Source organism: Podarcis liolepis (assembly GCF_965112155.1).
Source record: "Podarcis liolepis genome assembly, chromosome: 2".
Lineage (NCBI taxonomy): Eukaryota > Metazoa > Chordata > Lepidosauria > Squamata > Lacertidae > Podarcis > Podarcis liolepis.
The window spans coordinates 92,143,745-92,166,349 of record NC_139555.1 but is presented as its reverse complement, the minus strand read 5'-3'; the positions used below and the strand labels follow the sequence as shown (position 1 = coordinate 92,166,349).

At 41.3% G+C, this 22,605-nt stretch overlaps 1 long non-coding RNA gene across 1 annotated transcript; it reads left to right on the top strand.

Moving 5' to 3' along the window:
* Positions 1-2,973: 2,973 nt before the first annotated feature.
* On the top strand, positions 2,974-13,752 carry LOC310699218. Its single transcript, XR_014522008.1, has 3 exons — positions 2,974-3,125; positions 11,223-11,352; positions 13,639-13,752. It is a non-coding gene; the product is annotated as an uncharacterized lncRNA (long non-coding RNA).
* The last annotated feature ends 8,853 nt before the right edge of the window (positions 13,753-22,605 follow it).

Sequence of the window (22,605 nt, the reverse complement as noted above, 5' to 3'; positions counted from 1 at the left end):
CCTACAGGGTATAGCTCGGCTTACTTACATGAACCCTCTGGAGCTATTGCTTCGCAAAGACCATGCTGCAATGTGCTCAATTTTGGCCCCTTGGTCTCTTCCAATTTTGTGATCCTGTGATCAAATATTAAATCATAGAGGAGACTCAGAGCAGGGAAAAATTAACTCAATCTGCCAGATTTCTGCTCTCATAAATTATGGTATGAGCATTTCTTACCCATTAGAATTGGGCTGTTATTTAAAAATGAGGCTAAGCCTGATGAAAAATGAGATCCCATTTCTATTCTTTTCAAGTCTGCAAGATTGAACTCAATAAACATAAAAGAAATCAATCATCACGCTTCATTATTATTATTATTTCTTTAAAAATATTTTTCCCTTCAAAAGAGATGTATGCAATAAGACACGGGGTTATTATTATTACTGCATAGAAATATTCTAAAATAATATCCACAGTAAAAAGAAACCAAAATGCAGAGAAAAATGCTGGGGAAAGGAGATAGCACAAGTGTGTGTGTGTGTGTGTGTGTGTGTGTCTGTATGACTTACAGCTTTGAAAATGGTGTCCCAATGCATTATGGTGCCCTGTTAAGGGAGCAGCTCATGAGGTCAACTTTAAGCTTGTCCTTTTTTGTGGACAATGGGGTCCTTTGGCAGCTGCTGAGCCATTCAAGAATTATGGCACTCCTAGTGCACCGTGATGAGTTTCCCAAGCTAGTGCAGAGCAGCTTTATTTACAACATTTATATCTGAGGGCAAAGGAAGGAGGGCGAAAGCTGCCTCTGACATCTCTCCTAAACAAAGGGTATATGTATACACAACAAGCTTATATCAGTTGAATTGCTGTCCCATTACTCCAGGGACAAAAGGAAATTTGATTTCGGCCGGAGAGGGTGGCCTACATATGGATAATAATAATAATAATAATAATAATAATAATAATAATAATAATACCTTTATTGTCGATGTACACAACCTGTACACAACCTGTACACAATAATACCTTTATTGTCGATGTACACAACCCGTCCCCCACAAACACTCAATCTCATTGCACTCTGTGTGCTAGTATTCTTCGATCAGGGGCTGGAAAACTCCTTTTCCAGGTCTGTAATAGATATTGATGAGCAGAGAACTCAGACAGGTGTGGGGAACCACTGTACCTCAGGCCAGAGCTGTGGCATCTTCTGGGCCCCATTCCCCTTCCTCATCCACATCACCCAGGTGAGCTCCCGGCCTGATGCATTTCCATGCTAGGAAAGGAGAAAGAGACTCCTTTTCTTCCATGCCCAGCATAACAGCAAGGCGAGCTGCTAGAGAAGGAATGGAGAAGGGCCATGGCTCATTGGTGGATCACATGCTTTGCATGCAGAAGGTATCAGGTTTAACCACCAGCATCTCCAAGGAAGGCCAGAAAAGGCTCCTTGTCCAAACCCCCGAGAGCTGCAGCCAGTCAGTGCCAACAGGAATGAGCCAGGTGGGCCAATGGTCTGACTTGATATAAGGTCACGCTCTACATTACATTTTCCAGGAGGGAAAGAACATTCTGCTCCTTCTTTAGCAACCCACCATGTTGCCATGGGGAAATGGAGAAGCACATTTCTCCCTGCTAAGCATGGATACTAAGTAAACCACGGAAGGAAGGATAGAGCAATCTGTCCTTCCCCTGGCAGAATGCTGCATTCCCATGCTGGGTGAGTAAGAAGAGGTTTTCACCATCTATCTACAACATAAATCAGAAGTAACAACAACCAATTAAGCTAATTGTAATAATCCTTACCAGGCCCAAAAGTTGCCCCAAGTGCATATTGATATATCAAGACCGACTCTGAAACAAAGCTGTGAGCTGTCCATCAGGTTGGAACATATATCTACCATTGAACGGCTTTTGAGACAGCAGGAGAATTATATTTCCCCCAAATCAGTGCTGATTCATAATCCTTATTTTGGGAAACGACAATGCTCCCTTTTGTCTCAATAAGTCAAGTTATGGTACATATATGGATGAGAAACTATTTTTAAATGCCCCCAGAGACAGAAGTGAGAACGGCCCACTGTAATGAATGGAGAAATCCAAGATTTTAATGTGGTGGGGACAGGCACAGGTGTGTTCACCCTAATAAAAAAACCATGACTGCTTCATAAAATTTAATTACCCATACTCAGTCACCTGGCCTTCAACTCCAATTTATCTACTCCCAACTAAAGCTAGGTTTACCCATAAAAAATTCCACAGCTGTGGAATACTGTATACTGTATGCTGTAATTTTGTGTTTTGAATTGACCTGAGACCTACAGGTATAGGGAAGTATACGACTAATAATAATAATAATAATAATAATAATAATAATAATAATAAATGTTCAATCAGGGTTGGCCAAAGAGATTTTGTTGCCTGAAGCAAAGGACAATCCACATATTGTACAGAAGCTGACCAAAATTTACTTCAGCACTTGGAGGTAGGGCAAATTCTCCATCACTCCTGAGCATAGCAGATTATCTTAGGGGATGCAGGGCAAGTTATGCAGGCACATGTGACCCTGTCCACTCCAACACCTCGCTGCCACTTTGTGCCACCTCCACCGGTACATCCACTGCCTTAGGGAGCCGCCACCTTCTGCCTAATGACAGGGCTGGCTTTGCCAGCAGCCAGGCAGGAATCTGCTAAAATGTTCCTCTTTCCAGGATTCATTTATTTTTTAACAAAATGAGAAATTCATTTCCTTTGTATAATTCCCTCAGGGCTTTTTTTTTTTTTTTTTTTTTTTGCTTTGAATGGCACGGCATAACTGCAACAAAACATTGCAGACAACGATCAAAATGTATACTCTCTGCTTCACTGCAATCTGTGTTGCACATGATTGCGGGCTGCTGGCATTGTGTTGCCTAGGAACCCATAGCAACACAATTTGTCTTTGTTTTGCACATTCAGCGGTGATGCTTCATTATCTTCCTGGCCGACCTGGTCATAACTACAGCCCAGAGCAAGGTTTTTTCCTTTACAGAATGAGATCAACTGTGGTGGAAGCTACTGTTTTAATGAGAACACCTCTCCCCATACTGAGCTATCCTATCTTTCAGAATCATAAACTGAGGCTTTGATGAAAAGTCCCCTTACCTGAGAAGTAAGTGGGGCCTTCCCACAGGAGCCCTATTCTGCAGAATGCCCTGTTTTAAATCGGGTTTTCCCTGCCCCACTAAGCTGCATAGAGGTTGGGAGGTTTGTGATCTCTCTTCCAGCTCTAGTATGGAAGTCGGTAGATTAGCTTCTCCTTCCTTCCTTCCTTCCTTCTCAGTAAGAATTCCCCTTCCAGTGCCTGTAATAATTTAAAGAAAAATAAGATACATAGCTTCATGTTACATATTAAGCCAGGAGTGGGGAAGTGGAACTGGCCTGTGGGTGGATCCTGATCTCTCCCACTCACTCCCATGGGACCAATTGAAGGGGCCACCAATCTGTCAATCATTGGATGCCATAATGAATCAAACTGTGCAAGCAAAGGTATGGCGCTTTGCAAACCCCAGCAATCAGCTGATCATCTAGGCACAGTGAAAATCCAGAAAGTTGTTGAGCTTTTTTTGGCAAAGTTGCCAATTTTTTGGGGGGGGGGCGGCCAAAAATGCCAGTTTTGAGCAATATTTAGAGAAAATTAGCAAAAACAACACTGCCGACATGGGCTGCCACCTGGGCACTGTTGCAGACTGCAGTATTCCAGATATGTCCAGGAAATTCCGGGCGTATGGCAACCCATCTTTATCTTTACCTGGCCTCTCCTGACATGTATTGTGAAGAGCATGTGGGTGAGGCTCAGCCAAAGCTACCTTGTAGGCCAAATGGGGAGGAGCTACAAGCCAGCCATTCCCCAACCCACATTTAGTAAACATCAAGTTTGGCTCTGAACTGCAGTCTCCAGCAATTTCCAGCGGCAATTTTTTTATTTTATTTTGTTTCCTCAAAAGGTTTCATTGAACATCAGAAACAAGAAAAAACAAAAATATTTATTTTTATTCAACAGGCTTAATCATCAAAACCTCTAAGTGCCATTAGAACGTTTCCTCTTCAGGACATTCAATGGTTCTCTTAATGATCTGAACCCTGCAATCCATTGCATAACTACTCAAAAGTAAACCCCAGCATCAGTTCAAGGGAGCCTGCTTCCAAGGAACTATGCATGAGATGGCAGCCTAAAGCTGCTTTATGCAAACAGTGACATATTTCCATTGCTAATTTCAATGAAAATGTGTTGTTTTGTACTCTTAATTCTTGTTAGCACTGTGTACAAATTAGCTTGATAACGATGTTTTATGAGATTTAGCTTGTAAGCCACTTTGGGTTGTTTTAGTTAAAGAAATGCAGAATGTAATCAATCAATCACACTGGAATCTGATTATATTAGCTACTAATCAGCTACTAACCGCAGTACTATAGCAAGGAGCTCTTAAAATCAGGGATGTCCGTTCTATTAGGCAAAGTGAAGGCAGCTGCCTTAGGCAGCAAATCTGAGGCACCATTAGACAAAAGTAAGATGCCAGCCATGTGCAGTGTAATCCTATAATGAGCATCTACTAGTTGTTGATTGGGTGGGTCCAGGCAGTGATCAATGCTTCACTGCAGGAGGGGAACGTACCATCTGCCTTGAAAGAGCTGTTGGCACATGCCCCCCCCCCCTTAAGAAGACCTCCTTGGTCACAGAAGTGCTAAATAATTATCGTCCAGTGGCAAATTTCTCCTTTGGGGACAAGGTGCTTGAGCAGGTGGGGAGATACTAGATAGATAGATAGATAGATAGATAGATAGATAGATAGATATAGATATAGAGTATTCCAAGCACGCAGCAATATCAGGAAACTTACCCAGGAAAGAGCTGTCTAGAATTTTGTAGAAGAAGAGCAAAACAGTAGCAAACATCAATGCGCTTAGGATGTCTGTGGTTTGGATGGGGGGCTTTATAAAACGTTAGCACTTCTGGGAAGATTTCAGAATACAGAACATTTTTTTATTCCTCTATGGTGACTCTTTAACTTGATACTGAATGCTGGGAGCTGCCAAGCTATTCCTTGCTCCCCATATAACTTTTAATTGGTGCTTGCACCTGTGTTCTTGTGTGACCTAACTGTGACTTGAAGAGACAAATCCTGGCAAAGATAAAGTAGCTCTCTATTTTCCAGCACAATCCTATTTTTCACTCCCTTCTAGTTTGGCTAAGCACTGTATTCATTTCTGGCTGGAATAGCCTCAAACAGAAGATCCGTCCCTGTTGAACTATAGTGTTACTTACAAGATGGGGTGGGGGGTGGGGGGAGAACACCCAACATCTATCTCTGCTTAAAGTTATTTTCTCCTCCATCAGAGGCAACTTGCTCTAGCACAACGGCCATATTATTATGCTTTAAACACATTGATCCATTTCATGAGGTTTTCATAGAACAGGAACGAAAGCATCAATTTCTCATGATATTGTTTTAGCTCTCTAATTACTTTGTGACTTACAGCTCCTGCAAATGAGGGAACAGTAAACAGCAAATTTCGGTCTTTTAATTAGCTGGCAGACAGCACACATTGTCGTAATTTTGGGGCACAGGCTTCTTTGATGAAATGCGCTCTGATTGTTTGAATGTGATCACTATCAAAATGAATACAGCTTCATTTTACATAGCATGTTCAGAATGTGAAGAGGAGAAGAGAGAAATAAGGGAGGGAGGGAGAGAATGGGACAAAAGCAAAATATGAACCATTTCCTTCCTTTTAGTTCTGGACATTCATTCCAAAATGTGGGATAAAAATGTTTCAAGTCTAAGAGTAAAAGTGGGACTAGAATGCTAACAAGTTGAATAAGAAGCAAAAAAACAGGAACACAAAAGGGGAAAGCAAAAGGACAAAAAAATGCAGGAAACTGACTTGGTAGAGGTGCTAAGAAATGCAGTGAACTCCTGTGACACAGAATAGTTTTCCACCTGGTTCTGTCATCAGCACTCATGCAATTAGCGATCATATGGGGATGGGGGGGGGAAGCATGCCCCACGCTCCTCTCAGATTGAGCCCCCCATCCAGAGAGGCTGGGGCAACCCAGTCAGATGGATGGAGTTTGGCCCCTGGACCTAAGTTTGCTTGTCAAAAACAAAACAAAACAGTCCCCCCATGAAATACTTTGAATTTTTAAATTTTAAACTTTCTTAAATTATAGCACAACAAAAACAACAACCACAACATGGATTCAGAGCCTCACCAAGCCTTGAAACTCACTGACTGACCTTGAACCAGCTGCACTTTCTCAGCCTAGTTTACCTGACACAGTTGTTCTGTGGATAAAATGGCAGAACTTCCTTGTACACCATTGTGACTTCCTTGGTGAAAGGACAGGGTGCAGCTGGGTTTATTTATTTCTTTATTTAAAAAATTAAAGAGATATTCATCCTAATTAACAGGAAGGCTTACTTTACACCAGGAGTTGGGAACCTGTGGTCTCCCAGATGTTGGTGAACTGCAGCTCCCATCCTCTTTGTCCATAGGCCATGCTGGCTTGGGCTGATGGGAGTTGGAGCTTAACAACATCTGGACATTTCCTGCTTTATCCAGTGATTTGGGTGCTTTATCATAGCTCCCCTGTTATCTGCTTGTTTAAAATTAACTGTACTTTTGTTCTGGGAGAGGGCAACTTGTATATTTGTACGATGCCTTGTTTCCATTGAAATGTAATGATTTTAACAAATCGCACAGTCTAAACTGGAAATCAGTTACTTGGGTATTGTTACTTGAATAATTTATTTTGAATTGGGGATTTGTGAGTCAAAAATAACTGAGAGAGATTATCTATAGCGATGGGAATATAGCTGGGGCTCTGAGTGCTTAGATGCACGAGTGAAGTTTTTATAGATGTTCACAGCCTTTATGTGCAATATTCAAAATTAGAAATGTGGAAATGATTTATTTTTGAAAGCAGCCACATGGAAGCCTGGGAGTAAACAAACAAATGGGCTGCCGTAAAGTAGGCACTCTAAACATACATAAATAAAACAAATTCAATCCCCCAGCAGACCGTTGTTGTTTTTAAGATGTCTTTTTCTGGTGAAAGTTTCTGAGCAGTCCTTTGACAATTTAAAACAAGTTGGGCCGCCACAACAGGGATTTTAAATAGTTTAATCCATTAGTAAAAGCATGTCATTTCCTCTCCTCATTGCCAGATATTTCCACAGGAGAAAAACCACCAGTGGATTGAATAAGAACTTTTTCCGTAATACAAATAGTAGCTGTGAGCACCACACACCCAATCTGGATCTGGGCCATGGCCAGGGGAGAGGATTAAAAACCCCTCACCACCTGCTCCCCCCCCCCCCACATCAGGGCCCTGAGCCAGCTCAGGTTCACTGCACCTACAATTTGTTTAAAAATGGCATCATGAATAATTTGGTCCTCTTTATCCTTTTCTTTCTTTGCTCTTGCCCTCTCATTTACCCAGGTTACCTTTTAACTGAATTGGCTGTTGTGAATCACATGATTTTCTGTAGCTCATTTGGCTGCATCAATCCATATGACTTTGTTTATAAGCATCCATGACATCAGCAAAGAGGAAGATGACATCATCAAGAAAAAGCACACTCATGGCAGTGAATGGTATTATTATTATTATTATTAAAAAATGCAAATGATGCTGAAGATACTTTTTGACCCTCAGGAAAAAGAACACAAAACCAGGGAAGGTGTTTCATGTAACTCCTGACTAGGCGAGTAGCAGAGCTGAATGACTAGTGGAGCCATTGCTGCTCAACCAGTGCAAATGTGGTGGGGAGTTGTTTTCCTTTTGCTTTTTGCTGTGGAGCTTCTCCCACACATTGGTGAAGTCCAGCTGAATGGAGATAAACCTCAGCTGCATCCCAAAACACGCACTCCACCCCATAGTAATTCTGATATTGCTATATCTTACTAACGTCTTAATATTACTTGTAATAACATGAATCCTGGTTCTAAGACACAGCATCTTCCTTTGATTTTCGATTTGCATTTATTCATAAGTACTTCTTTACCATAGGCATGGAGCTCTGGTTATATCTCTGGCCAGAATCAGTTGGATAGTCCTTTAAATGTGCAGTAAAACATCAGTTAGCTGGAATATAGTTGTCAGTCCCTGTCCCCCCCAATAGCTCAGCATATGTTTTTCATAAATTCAAGCCTGTATCTTGGCTGCATTCAGGTTACTTTCTGTTTATTGATAGCGTCAGCTGGAAGGCAACCTAGAATGCTGTATAATCTCAGGCACAGGAAAGAGTTTTGGAACCAGTTCAAAAACTGCAGACGGGCAGATGACTCCAGCCATGCAGAGCATCAGTGATGGCAGTGCATCTTAACCCGTGGCTGAACGCAGTATCCATCAGTGCTTTGTTTGCACCAGAGAGGGCGAAAGAATAGCAAAATCAATCATTCCTTTCTGCATGCTGCAAATGTCCAGTTGTTCTAAGAATCACAACAAGGTGTATATTTCAGAAAGCATTTTCCCAGACACAAAGGATGAAGCTAATTGCTTAGAATGGAAGAAAACACACTCACTGGAGGCAGTGTTGAGCTGGGAAGCCTCATTTGGAGCTCGGAAAACAAGTTGTGCCAACTGTGAAAAAAAATTGCACCTATGACTAGATTACTTAGTGTCTTTAAAAGGACTTCATTAGATTAGCAAGGGCAAACTAAACTTTTGCCTGGAGCAAGCAAAGAAGAACCAAGCTTTATAGCAGTTCTTCTCATTTTGGTGTTGATGGGGGCGGGCACCCAAGTGGCCTTACAAGCCTTCCAGTTGATGGGGAATGATAGTTATGGATAATTTTCTGTCATATCTACTCCACATTGTCCTAGAGGATACTAAGCATTTGGATCCATTTGGATGAGTTTTGAGGTCTGGTTTAGTGGTGAAAATGTTGCTCCGTTTGTCCTGCTGGGTAAATTATCAAAGGGAATGGATGGGGGAAATGCAGCCCTGTAGGTTCTTCTGAATTTCTTGGCAATATTAATAGAAACATAGAATTGTAGAGTTGGAAAGGACCCAAAGGTTTGTCTAGTCCAGCCTCAGGAAACTCAATACTATTTTAGCTATGGTTTCCTTCTGGGTTACCAGGCTGATGTGCTTAGAAGCTACAATCTTATAGTGGCTCTTTGGTTCATCCTGGAGAGACAGTCCCAGAAGGTGGTTCTGGGGGTATTTGTGCTTTATGGTCTTTGGTATACGGGGTGTCCCAGAGCTCTCTTCTGTCCTCTGCACTGTTTAATATCTTAAACTGGTGGGGGAAGTTATCCGGACATTTAGGATGTGTAGCTGTCCTCATCAGTACGAGCCTGTAAAAAAAAAACAACAACCCTTGAAGAGCCATCTGTTTCAGCTGGCTTTTAATTAAGATGGTTTTATTTGGATTGCTGAAGTTTTAGAATGTTGAGTTTTAATTCTCCTGCTTATTTAGTTTCGTGGCTATTTTTATACTAGGCTGTAAATTGTTTTAAAATGTTGATTAATCAGTAATTCTTGGTAGTTGGCTGTTTCTGAAATTGAAACCGGCATTTTGATCTAATATTATTGAATTGCTCCGAGTGATTTACTCCCGTGCAGTCACATCCAGAAGCTGAAAGATACTAAAAATAGGGCTATAAGAACCTCTTTCGCACGGGTAAACCCAACACATCCAGTCTGAGACAAGTAAACTATAATAGCCAGGATGGCAAAAAGAACACTCATGGGTATATGAAACAGGCAAAGCCCAGTGGAGTCCCAAAGTGCTAGAGAATCCCCAGTCACTATCCTGATCCCTTGGTGTGGTCACTAATGACAATACTTGGTACTGACTTCCATGTACGGACTGGCCTGTTGTGATTGGATTCCTTCTCATATTACTAGCACACCCTCAGCACTAATAGCCAATCTCCCCAAGGTATGCAGAACAAATCTCCCTATGCCAATTTGGATGGCAGGCAACAAGTGTTACGGAAAAGGAGCAATGCGGCAGCGAGCTCCAGCTGGCTGGAAAGCAAAACATGATGGGAATGTTTGGGACTGTACCGTGAGAACAAAGGGACAGTCTATTCACTGTGCTGAGCACCGGATTTAGCTCAGAGTGTAATCTGACCTGTACAGGAAGTACAGGAGGTGGAGTTTGTCTCTCTACTGTTGGTGTCTGGAGAGAGCAGACGCGTTTCTCTGTAATGCTGCAAAGACAGAAATAAAGGCATGTAAATACATTTCTGTCTACCTCTTTCCTCTCCCTGGGGGAAGCAGGGAGCAGGGAAGAGTGGTGTGTTCTTCTCACGCTGGGGAGGATCGCCAAGCGCGACCTAGCCTGTATCCTGCTGGGAAACGCAGACAGGGAGGTCAACAAGGAGATCAAGCTGGGTGCCTGGAGAGTGGCCAGTTTCTATGATAAGGCTTGAAATCCGACAACAAGTACATAAATCATATTTCACCTTTACCTAGCCAGCTAATCCTCCACAGTAGTGAATGGGTGGGAGGGTGGAGACCAAAACAAGCAGAAAACTAGGCTAGTGAGACTAGAGATGGTCTTCAATAGCCCTCAGATGCCCCTCTTCCATGCCAGCCAATGTGCAAGAGTGGCATATGCTGGCAAACCAGCACCTGTGTGTGTGTCACCCCATTTTGACTGGAAACAATGTCACTGGACCTTCATCCGTCAAAGCTGGGGTGGCGGAAGGAGCCTGAAAATTGCAGGCAGATAATTATGCAATTTATCCAGCAGTCCAAACTTAATTCAGATTTCATCCATCTCTAGTAGGAACATTACAGTCGATGCTACTAATAAAAAACCAGTATGTAAATCAATGCTATTTCCTGGTGACAGACACTGGCTATTTTGGGAGCTCTGTGTATAGAGGAACCAAGAAGTAGAACAATGAAAGTTTTCTTTTGCAAGCAAAGTGAAAACAAAAGGTAATACAATGATAAAACAAGCACCGCTGAAGAGCTGTAGGAGGCTGGTTTTTTAAAAAAAATAAAAATACAAATTTGCTAACAAAGACTAATGCACTATTGTTGTGCTGCAGTCTCCACACTTAATGATATAAATACATCTGTGTTCCTTGACAATACACAAGTAAAGCAATCATGTAAGCAATATGTGGGTGAGAGTATTTTTTGCTGACCTCCCCAGGCAATCAGCTTGTGGTCTAAGCTGTTAGGTTTCATTAGCACAGTTGCAGAGCTCCATTTGCTAATGTGGGCAATTAATCCATCCAGGCTTCCAGGGAGAGAACTGCCCAGCTGTCCACAGAGTACCCTAACAGTGCCTCAGTCAAAGCAAAGAAGGAAGCAAATGGGAAGAACCTTCCTTTTGAGAGCAAGAGACCACATCGGACAGCCATAAAATGTAAATGCACTTGTGTGTTTTTTAAAAAAGCAACTTACCGTATTTTTTGCTCTATAGGACGCACCCGACCATAGGACGCACCTTGTTTTAGAGGGGGAGAACAAGAAAAAACAATTCTCCCCCTCTCTGCTCAGCGCCCCTTCAGCGAAGCGGCAGGAGAAACGGAGCCCCTTCCATTTCTCCTCCCGCTTCGCTAAAGGGGCTCTGCGCAGCTCTCTCTCTCTGCTGAAGCCAGGAGAGTCTTGCTCTCCTGGCTCCAGCAAAGGGAATCCGAAGCCTCCGGAGCGCAGCGGGAACTCATGCTGCGCTTCGAAGGCTTCAGGCGGCTATCCCTGAAGCCTGGAGAGCAAGAGGGGTCAGTGCGCACCGACCCCTCTCGCTCTCCAGGCTTCAGCGAAAGCAACGCGAAGCCAAGGAGCGCGGAGGGAGCGCTCCCTCTGCACTTCGGAGGCTTCGCGATGCTATCACTGAAGCCAAGGAGCCTGCATTCACTCCATAAGACACACACACATTTCCCCTTAATTTTTGGAGGGGGAAAAGTACGTCTTATAGAGCGAAACATATGGTATATACCGTCTAGCTACAGTAGTCTCTAAGCAGCTTCCAAAGAGACGATACAAAAATAAAAATGAATTAAAACTAAAAAATTAAACATCAGTTAAAACGCCTGCTGGAATAAATGTGCAAGAGGACGGGGACTTGATTGGCCTCAACTGGAAAGGAGTTCCATAAAACTGGGCTCACAAAGCTAAATACATGTCTTCTCACGGATATGACCTGTGCATCAGATGCATGGGGGACCACAAACTGTGACTCTCATGAAGACCTTGGTGGTGAGACAGGGATGTCAGGGATTAGGTGGTCCTTAAGGTATCTTGGACCCAAATAATGAAGGACCTGGACTGGTAGCACATGGGCAGCTACAGCAAACCTTTGAGCTCTAGAATTTTGTGCTGGTGATGATCTGTCTCCATAAACAGTCTAGCTGCAGTGTTTTGCACTAGATGGAGCTTCCAGACCAGGCCCAAGGGCAGCCCCACCTAAAGTGCTCTGAGATCTTCAAATTAAGGGATGGACAGATGTCTTTTAAATAAATAACAGAGCGTACCTCTCAAATGTGTGCAGTTCTGAATAAGACCAAGGTCTCCAAAAATGTGCCACTTATTCTTAATTAAGAGCATTCTTAACATTGACCTTCATATTTACCAAAATGTTGATTATTATTTTTTTACTTTAAAAGTCTGCCCAGAAAACCACAGTAATTAACTCTTTGTTTTAATTTCGAAAGTGAATTTTATGAATATGGATACCTAAACTCTGAAACTACTTTTCATTACAAGTCAATATGTACTCGTCAAATGACAAGGTTTTTGTTCTTTAGCATTCGACATGAGATGAATGAACTGCCATGCAGTTCCTGCATAGCTCATTCTGCATTGCTACATGCACCATTCCAATAAAATAAATGCAAAAACCCGACACTGTTCAGGCCATTGCTGGAACCCTGTCCATGACATCCCCAGCATATACATGTTGAAATGATTGCACAAGAATTCTAGCATACTAGGAGTTTGAATTACACATAAAATAGTACTACATCAGCTGATAGTTTAACAAAGCGGAATTGAAACCAAGAGGCACAATTAATCTGCTCCAATGCCTCACACTTAATGGATTGTTGCATTCTGCTAATTAACTATAAATTTTAGCTTTAAGAAGTTTGTCCTATGTAGGACCCAGTAGCTGAGGGAGGAGATGGGAAGGTCAGAGCAAAATAGGCAGAGAACATAGGCTAAGGACGTGACTGGGTGTTATGAATCAAGATCTCCATATGAATCAGTGAAATCTATTTCTCATGGATAAGAGGTTAGATACAATGGAATATTACAGGTTCACCTTTTAGCAAAAGCACAAGAGAAGCAAGTCATGGATTTCCAGATTATGTCTGGCTGCACCTTTAACTCATGAAATAGATATTGACATTAAAATAAATAAATCAAAAAATAATAAATGAGAGGATACATTTGTGCATGAATAGTTAGTCACTAGCACCTTCCGTTAAAAGGTAGTAGAAAAGACTAGACTAAACTGGGTTCAATGTTCCAACCATCTGTGAATGCATACAAGGCATCTAATTGTTCATATATCTGTCCAAGGTACTGTATCTGTTTTTCTCACATGATGGTAAATCATGTTTGTTGTCTTTCTTTCCTTGGTTCTAGATTTTTTTTTTAGTACAAGTGTACCATCTGTGTTTGGTAATTGATTGCCCTTATCTTTTAACAGCTCCCTTTAAAGTGAAATTACATGTTCTGCAGTTGCACATTAGCCAGCGTTCAAGGAAGCACATTCTCAGCTTATCATGCTACAGCACCATTCTACAGGCCATAGCATATTACTCAAATCATAAGGGTAAGGAAATATCTTGCCTTATCCCCGAGAACATAAATAAATCAAAGCTTCCAAAAGTTCCTTCAAGAAAGGGTTGCATCCCATTGTTACTTAAAGGGGGGAAATGTCACACACCAGTAAACTCTTGCTCATCCAAAGAGCTGGCCAAGTGCTCAAGGTCCCCCCCCCCCCCATTATTTAGTTTTCTCCTTTGTGAAGTCTTCTGTTGGAGTCACAGGAAATTTAGCACTAGTGCCTCATCTTTCAACCTAAGGAGAAAAGAAGTTCCACGAGACTTTTCAACATCATAGCTCAGATCCTGACAGACTTGACTGAATGAAACAGGCTATTCTGCCTCTACAGCTCCCTCAGACTTAAGATTGTAACCACAGCTGTTGATGCACCATCAAGGATAAATCCATAGTCTGAATCTGGGCTCATGGTTCATCTCCCCATGTCAAACCACAAGCAGTTAACTTAGAACAAATCTCGGTTACAGCTTGGTTAATGCCAGGCCAAACCATAGTTTAGCTCCATGTAGTGTGGTAACAGAACAGCTGGGGGAGGAGGGCTATTGAATTGCACTGATCTTCTATGTCTTCTGTGGTTTAGCTATGTAGAATTGGGTGTATATACCTGAATAAACAATACCTCATTGCACAGCTAACAAAGAACAAATTGGCAACATTATGTGACATGAACAACAGGTGAGTTCATTTGAATGTTCTCTATCACCTTTCCCAACTACTTTAATTAAGAATAGAGAGAAGTTTATTGTTTATTCTTCCTAGGACGGATTTTTGTAATGTATTAATATTTTGTTGATGTGACAAGGGAGGATCAATTTTTAATACATATTGCAGGATGGGTTTTTTAAAAAAAACATCTTGTGAGATACATATGTATGCACAGACTTTGTGATCTGTCTAGTTAATCCTATGTCCATCTTTTGAAGGGTTCAGTATCTTTGATCGCATAGGTGGAACAAAAGTGAACAAGGAAGATGAAAGGGGTTTAATGTTTCATTCGGACCTCTTGTGGCATCCAGATTATTATGTGCATTTGACAATTTCAAGAGGAAATGATAAATGTGCTTAAATGTGGAGAGCCAATACATTTAGAGGAGGTAGCATTCCAGAAACGACGTGTTGCAGAAACGCTGGGGTTTAACTCCTCATGACCAGAACCTATAAGTCAAGCTTTGCCCTCAGATATGAAACATGTTAGACTTGGAAGTAAATGCCTCTGAATGTCAGTACAACTCAAGTAATGGTTTATTCAATCAGTGTTAACAATACAGATTCATTGCATGTCAGAACAATGTAAGAGTTACATTCTCCCAAATTCTGTGTAGTGTTGTGTGCCATGTGTGCATTTGTGTGTTAGCAAACAGAAGTATGGCAACCTCTCTCAATAAAGATGTGAGTGGTTTTTGCATGGTTTAAAAAGTTTAGGCCATATCTGCACTATACATTTAAAGCGGTATCATACCACTTTAAACGGTCATGGTTCCCCCCAAAAAATCCTGGGGAGTGTAGTTTGTTTATGATAATAGTTTATTCTCTTTCTAATTATACTGTTTTAAATGTGCATTTTATATTTGACATCCTTTAGTAATATTTTATTTTGAAATCTTTAAGATAATATTTTAATCTCCTGTTAATTATGTTGCTTTGAATGTATACTCTATATTTGACTTTCCTCAGTAATATTTTGTTCTGGAGTGTGTTTCTTTCCCTGATGTTTTAAATGTAGGTTAAAAACTGCTTTGAGATTTTTTCCTTAAAAATATAAAGTGGTATAGAAATGATATAATAAATAATAATTTGTTAAGCGTTCTAAGAGTTGTTAGGAGACCTTCCTATTCCCTATACAGAGCTATAATTTCAGAGTTCCCTGGGTAAGAGGAACTAATGGTCAAACAACTCTGAGAATTGTAGCTCTGTGAGGGGAATAGGGATTTCCTAAGAATTTTCAGCACCCTTAGCAAACTACACTTTTTAGGATTCTTTGGGGTAAGACACAGCTATTTAAAGTGGTATTTCTTTAAATATATGGTGCAGATGGGTATTTGCTTTTAAGTGGGCAACCAGATACAGAGGAGGATAAAATTCCTAAACTATTGATAGTGAAGTAGAACATGGAATTCCAGCATGCAACATTATCCAAGTTGACAAAAGTTCCTTTATTTCAACAGACTCAAACACAACTTTATGCTAAATTGTGGACAAAGGATTGATGTGGGGGAAATCCCTTTCTTTGCGATGATATTAGAACTAAGACTGTAAAATGTGAATAGTGGGAGCTTGTCTCAGAGGTTTGTCATGAAGGTAAGAAACACTTATTTAGCATATTAAATGCTCTGCTGCTAAGCTTTTTCAGACTTTCCATTCACCCCTTGATAACTTGCAGAGTATTAAGTGCAGATGGAAGCAGCAGCGTGATGAGGTTTTTACCACCTTGCTGTGATGGAGATTAAAAATAATTATTCATTAATGACACCACATATTTTGGATTATGGCAAAAACAGGAACAGAGCAACATTCTGAGCTCATTGCCCCAGTTAACCCTCTAGATGAAGGATTGGGACAAATATTTCCTTTTTAAAAATAGCTATGTTTTTATTAAAGCTTTGAACAATTCACTTTTTACTGGACTGAAAGGAAAGAGCTTGAAATGTTCTCCTTCAATGAGTATACTTACTCACAGGTTCTTACTCCCAGCTCAGTGTACATTGCAGCCTTAGTAAAGCAGAAGAGAGTCTATTGTAGCATTTGAATAGTATCATTTGTCTCTCTTAAAGCAACAGCCCCGGTCCCTTATGGTGTTTGTTACAAATTGCCAGTTCATTGCCTTACCCCTCTCTGCTCCTTTAAGTCTGTCCTCAAAACTTGCCCTTTCCACCTGGCCTTTTGCCAGTAGTGGATGGCACATTGGAAAGAGTGGGGGAAACAGTAGAGGCAGGTTGCCACAGATAGTGGAGAGGAGGAAAGAATGTGGGCCATGTACTTGAAGCTTTGTTATGTTGTGAATAAGAAGATGTGCCAAAGCCATATTGAATAGCACAGTGGGGCTGCACCTCTTACCTGGCCTCTCTCTGTCTGAGTCACTGCAGGAGAGAAGGAAGAGTAAAGCAGTGGCAAGGTTGGTGCAACGCAAACATGTCAGCAGAACCGATCCAGTGCTTCTTCTGGTCATAGCTGTCAACTTACAGATTTGAAAATAAGGGACCAGCAGCCTCGAAAATAAGGGATCAGCAGCCTCAATAAGGGATCAACAATTACTTTGATAAAATACATATTTTGTTGCGTGCAAATGGCTTTAGATACCTATTAGGTCCATAAATTACCATATAGCGTATATTCAACACAAAAAAAGCAACAATTTGTTGTTGACAAAGGGCAGCTGGACATAGAAAGGGCCCCATTACCTTCAGTAGCTTATTTAAGGGACATCATCAATAAGGGACAGCAGCGGGACATGGTGCTGGGATAAGGGACTGTTCCGCCAAATAAGGGACGCTTGGCAGCTATGCTTCTGGTGTGTTTACACCACACCAACCTCACTGCTGCTTTGTCCCTCCCGCTCCCAGTATACAACGACTCAGCCAGAGGAAGGTCAGGTAAGCAGTACAGCCCTTAACACTATCTGCTGCTGTCTTTGGCTCCTCTTCTTAATCCCTATTCCCAACTGTGCATAGACATCATTCTTTGCAACTCTTTTGTGCTGATGACCAATGGTGAAGGATGATGGGAGATGTAGTCCAAAGCATCTGGATGGAAACATGTTGGCTACCCTTGCTGTACACCCTTTCCTGCAAGTATGCCCCACTGAAATCTGGATAGACATGCACAGGATTACACTGTAAATTGCTTCCCTGGTGAATTTTCTGCATTCAGTGGCCGTTCAAGACATAGGTGTCTTACCAGGAAAAGTGCCCCTTATATGTGTGATGTTCATAAGGCTATGAACTCTTTCCCCTTACCCTATTAGCTACAGAAAAGCCATCCTGGATGTTTTTCTTTCTTTTTTCTTTTTTAAAATTTATTTCTTATTCCTTTTTATCTATTTTACTCCACGTTGTGCAGCAAGGGCTGTAGAAATTCTGATTCCCCATGATTATTATCCAGCTGGCTGAACTGGTTACTTGGAATTAATAGTTCACTCCCACATATTAAGTACTGTAAAGTACTGGCTAACAGGCAGCCTTTTAGGGAAACAATGCAGTCCTCAAATGTCTTTCTACTCCCTGCTGATAAATTACAGATGTGGTAATAAGGTCTTCACTACTTTTAGTTTGTGTGATTAGCTGGTCTCTGACCAGAAGGATGTTGTACCCCCCACAGCTCAGGATCCAACCGATCATTGGATTTTAAAATGGCATGTGGTCAACGGCTGACAGTAGTGATGGACCATGCCTGAAAACACCTACTGTTTGAGAGAATGTACTGGTTCTGCAAAACTATTCATTAATTTCCCTTCCAACCTTCCAGCAGGTGCACATGGTGGTGTATATGATGCTCCCCCCACCCATTTTATCCTCACAAGAACCAGTGGGGTAGGCTTCGTTAAAAGAAAATGACTGGCTGGATATCACACAGTGGGCTTCAGGGCTGAGGGGAGAATTGAACCTAGATCTCCTGGAAACTTGGTCCAACACTCTAACCACTAGCTCATACTGGCACTCATACCTGTGCGAGTACCATTTTAAAGGCCACTTTTCTGCAGCATTTTCAATTTGCCAGCCTTTTGTCCTGAGATTTGAGGCTCGCTCTTGTGTACGTGTTTCCTGCAGAAAGCCTTACACCAGGCTCCCATTTAAGACTCTTACAGTCCTAAAGCTGATTTCAAACTGACCATATGCTGGTATAAATCTGTACTTTCCTTAAGGAACGGACAGAATGTGCTACACAAGGGAGATATTGCAGGGAAACTAGGATGGATTGAACTATCCACAGCATTCAGCTGCCATTCTTGAGGCGTGATTATCAAGATGTTTACTCTAGACATGCAATTATTCAGGTCACACGATTTATTATCACGGAGGAAAGACAGAGGGAGAGGAGGGGGAAAGTATATATAGTAGGAATGCCAATAAAGTAGGCATCCTAACATATTTTCTTATTTTGCTACATTTTCTTTTGCAAAAAAAGGTCTATTTTGCCCCCAATCCATTGTAATTTGGGAACCTCACCCAAAGCTCCACTCTCACTGAGGAAACTCATAAATGTAACTTATTTACTGGAGTTTGGTTAATCTGTGTTCCATCATAATGTGTGGGGTTTTTTTCACTTTTCCAAAATTTTGTGGGAGAATAAAATGGTTTTTGGTCTGCTAATATTTTGGATTTGTCTTTTCCTAGCACCTAATGTTTGAAGTAAAATTTTTGGAACATTAATGTCAAATTCAATCTAATCTGCTTACACTGGCACCAAGCAAGAGTTGTTTGCATTAGGGTTAAATATGCACATCACGCTCTTAGAGTCTATGCACAAACTCATCCATACTGTGGCTGTTATTTATAGGAGATTATATCTAGAAAAAAGAAATAGAAATGTTACCTTCAAACGTAGGAGAAAAATCAAACTAAATTGTAGGTTATTTACATCCTAAATCTGAAAGTCCCATTAAACTTTTTACAATCTGAAACAAGTTTTATTTATCACACTTTCTGAAATTATTTTCCAGAAAGAAATGAATTGATTCTAAACAGAAATTTAGCCAAATATGAATTTTGCAGTCATCTGTGAATTTCTGTGGTTGTGCTTCTTTTCTATAGTAGACAATTCAGAAATTTGTTGAAGAGGTTTGTTGTAATCATACCCAAACAAGCTGCAGTGGTTTGTGATTTATTAATGTAAAGAAGAACGATTATCTTAGGGAAGAAGAAGAAGAAGAGTTTGGATTTGATATCCCGCCTTTCACTCCCCTTCAGGAGTCTCAAAGCGGCTAACATTCTCCTTTCCCTTCCTCCCCCACAACAAACACTCTGTGAGGTGAGTGGGGCTGAGAGACTTCAAAGAAGTGTGACTGGCCCAAGGTCACCCAGCAGCTGCATGTGGAGGAGCGGAGACGCGAACCCGGTTCCCCAGGTTACGAGACTACCGCTATTAACCACTACACCACACCGGCTCTTATCGTATTTTCATACATCACAAACTAAACTCTTCAGTGTCCTGAGCACATTCACAGATCCCTATAGCTGCATTTCAGGTTTTTGTTTGAAAGGGTTTTGGAGTAGTATTATGCTTATCCCAGTGTGTTGTTTATTTTGGCCTTACAACACTTTTCACAAAGCTCAGATAGCTTTTGCTTCTTCGAGATGTTGCGCTCAACCTTGGCACTTAAATACGTACTGAGATTCTAATTAAGTCCTGGACATTAGGTGAGAGTGAAGGAATATCTACCCTCTACTGAAATAAAAGAGTCCTGTAATTTGTTGTGAATATGTGTTGCTGTTGCGAATTAGACTGTTCTTGTGAATGTCCATGGGGTATTGCCAGGCTCGGGGGACTCGGCTTCCTCCCCCCCTTTGGCCGTAGATAAGCAGGACAAAGCAAAAATTGTCCCTTACCATTTAAAGAGATTTTAATGATCACAGCTCAAGAACAAAGAGTCCATCTCAGAGTAAAGGTGCTCCCAATTAAGGTTTCCACCCACTTGTCCCCTCCCGAGTTACTTCCACTGCTAGCAACCTGATCTCACAACCTTTTTGTGCAGCCACCTTATCTGCTCTACGTGATCTTGGACCTTATATGCTCTCTCTCTTCCTATTCTTCTTCACTTTGCTGTTCACCCCCAGTTCTTCCTAACTTTTGTCTTCAGAACTATGCCCATTGGCAAACCACTGTTCCGAATCTATACCACTTCACTGCTCCTGGGCAGCTTCAAGATCCTGGTCAGAAGCAGGGGGAGGGGGAGGCTCCCACCATTCCTCATCAGAGCACTACTCCTCAGCCTGGTCTCTGATAGATATCTGGACATGTGCTAGTAATACCAGATTCTGATTCATTGGGGATATTAAGATCAGCTAATGAGAGTGTGTCCTTCCTCCTAGGTGCCATTGTGTACATTAATTACATCCCCCTAAATGCTGGTGAACTCAATGAGGCTTCTGTATTATATGTTCTTAGGAGTGTAGATTATTTTTTAAAAACCCATTCTCCAGAAATTCAGGATCTAACCGCATGATATGACAAAGTTCTGAAGTGTCTCCACTGAAGAGCATGATTAACCTTTAACTTCTTGAACGGGAAGCTGTGCTAAGACAGCTCACTCAGCCTTAAGCCCTCAGTAAACACCATATTCTGCCAGCTACTTCTGTGTCTGTCATTAGTGCTGATGTTACCTTCTTTATAAAAAGCTAATGAGGAAGCTTCCCATGGGAAAGTTTGCCCTCCTGACCCAAACAAAACAAAGAGGTCACTTTGATAAGCAAGGACTTTTCTTGCTGCAAGTTAGACCATCAAAATCAATGACCTGCTTGTAAAGGACTAAAAAACTCTCCTGACAGGACAGCAGTGATGGGAAAGAAAAAAACCCTCCATCCATTGATGACAAAGGCAGACGGAAGCGAGCCAAAGTGTAGAGGCTAGCCTGAGTCATCAGGTGAAAAAGAAAATGGGAACAATATTTTTAGTAAAACACTTGGCAGTTATGAGTGGGAGACTTTCAGCAAGTCAGCAGCTGCTCTGCCTTGACAAAAGAAGGGCAGTTTCACACACTTTAAGTTAGGGACAAATAGGTGAAATGATGCCTTTTATAGAACTAATAACTGTTGACACAGCCTTAACAAGGATGCTCAAGGAATTGAAGATTTGAACAGCAAATTGTATGGAGCTGTTCAAACCACCAGGAGTTCTCCTCTCCCTTAAAAGCTTTTGTACACTGGTGTTAGGTTTTTTGAGGGTGCCAATCTAAAGAATATAGAAAACTAACATGGGCATTTTTTTGCTCCCTCCTCTTAATGAAGGTCAGAAAGGAACATTGTTCATTGTTACTTTAAGTTTATCCAGAATACTTTGATGGTGGCAAAAGGAAGCAGTTCAAGAGCTGCAGAAAGCCACTGTTCTTATACAAACATTGTGGTACAGCTGAATATAGGAATTCTGGAATAGCCCTGAGCAGCCGGTTCTCTCATTTCTGACTCTTGAAAATCATTTAGTGGTAGTGGTAGTATTAAAATTCATTATTCTTTCTCACTGGTATACAGGAAGCAGTCACTGGTGTGAATTTTAAACTGGCCTTTTCACTTAGCAGAACATACCTTGTGAAGAACACATATGCTTATAGCATGCATGTAAAGCAGTGGTGATCTTTTCATCTAAGCAGTGTATCAGTAGCTGTTGTTCGCCACAGAAAAGTGAATCATCATACCCTACATTGTGCCTGCTGCCAGCACAATGAATTTGCAATGCAGAAAGCCCTTAAATTAAAAGGATTGCTCTTGAGGGTGCTATTAATAATATAGTGTTGCAGCTATGTCAAATACTACCATATTAAAATTGCCAGATAGGCAATTGCCTTACATAGCCCTGTATGTGAAAGCGCAGGTGCACTGAGTTATATCTGAGTCTGTTTTCCAAGGTGTGCTTTGACATCTACATACATCAAAACTGCAAATGCAACAAACTGCAGGTTCGAAGTGTACATTCCTAGAGGCAGGTTGGTCCACACACATAATACGGTGGTCTTAGTATTGTTTTCATTCAAATCATCACTAGTGAACAGTATAAAAGTATTGTTGGTTGACTTGTTCCTTTCACTTGGGTGAGATCCTGTGTAAAAGAAGCACAGCTCCTTTGCTCCTTTGTTGCATTGAGACATAAATCAATATTATCTGCCAGCACAGCAAACATAAGT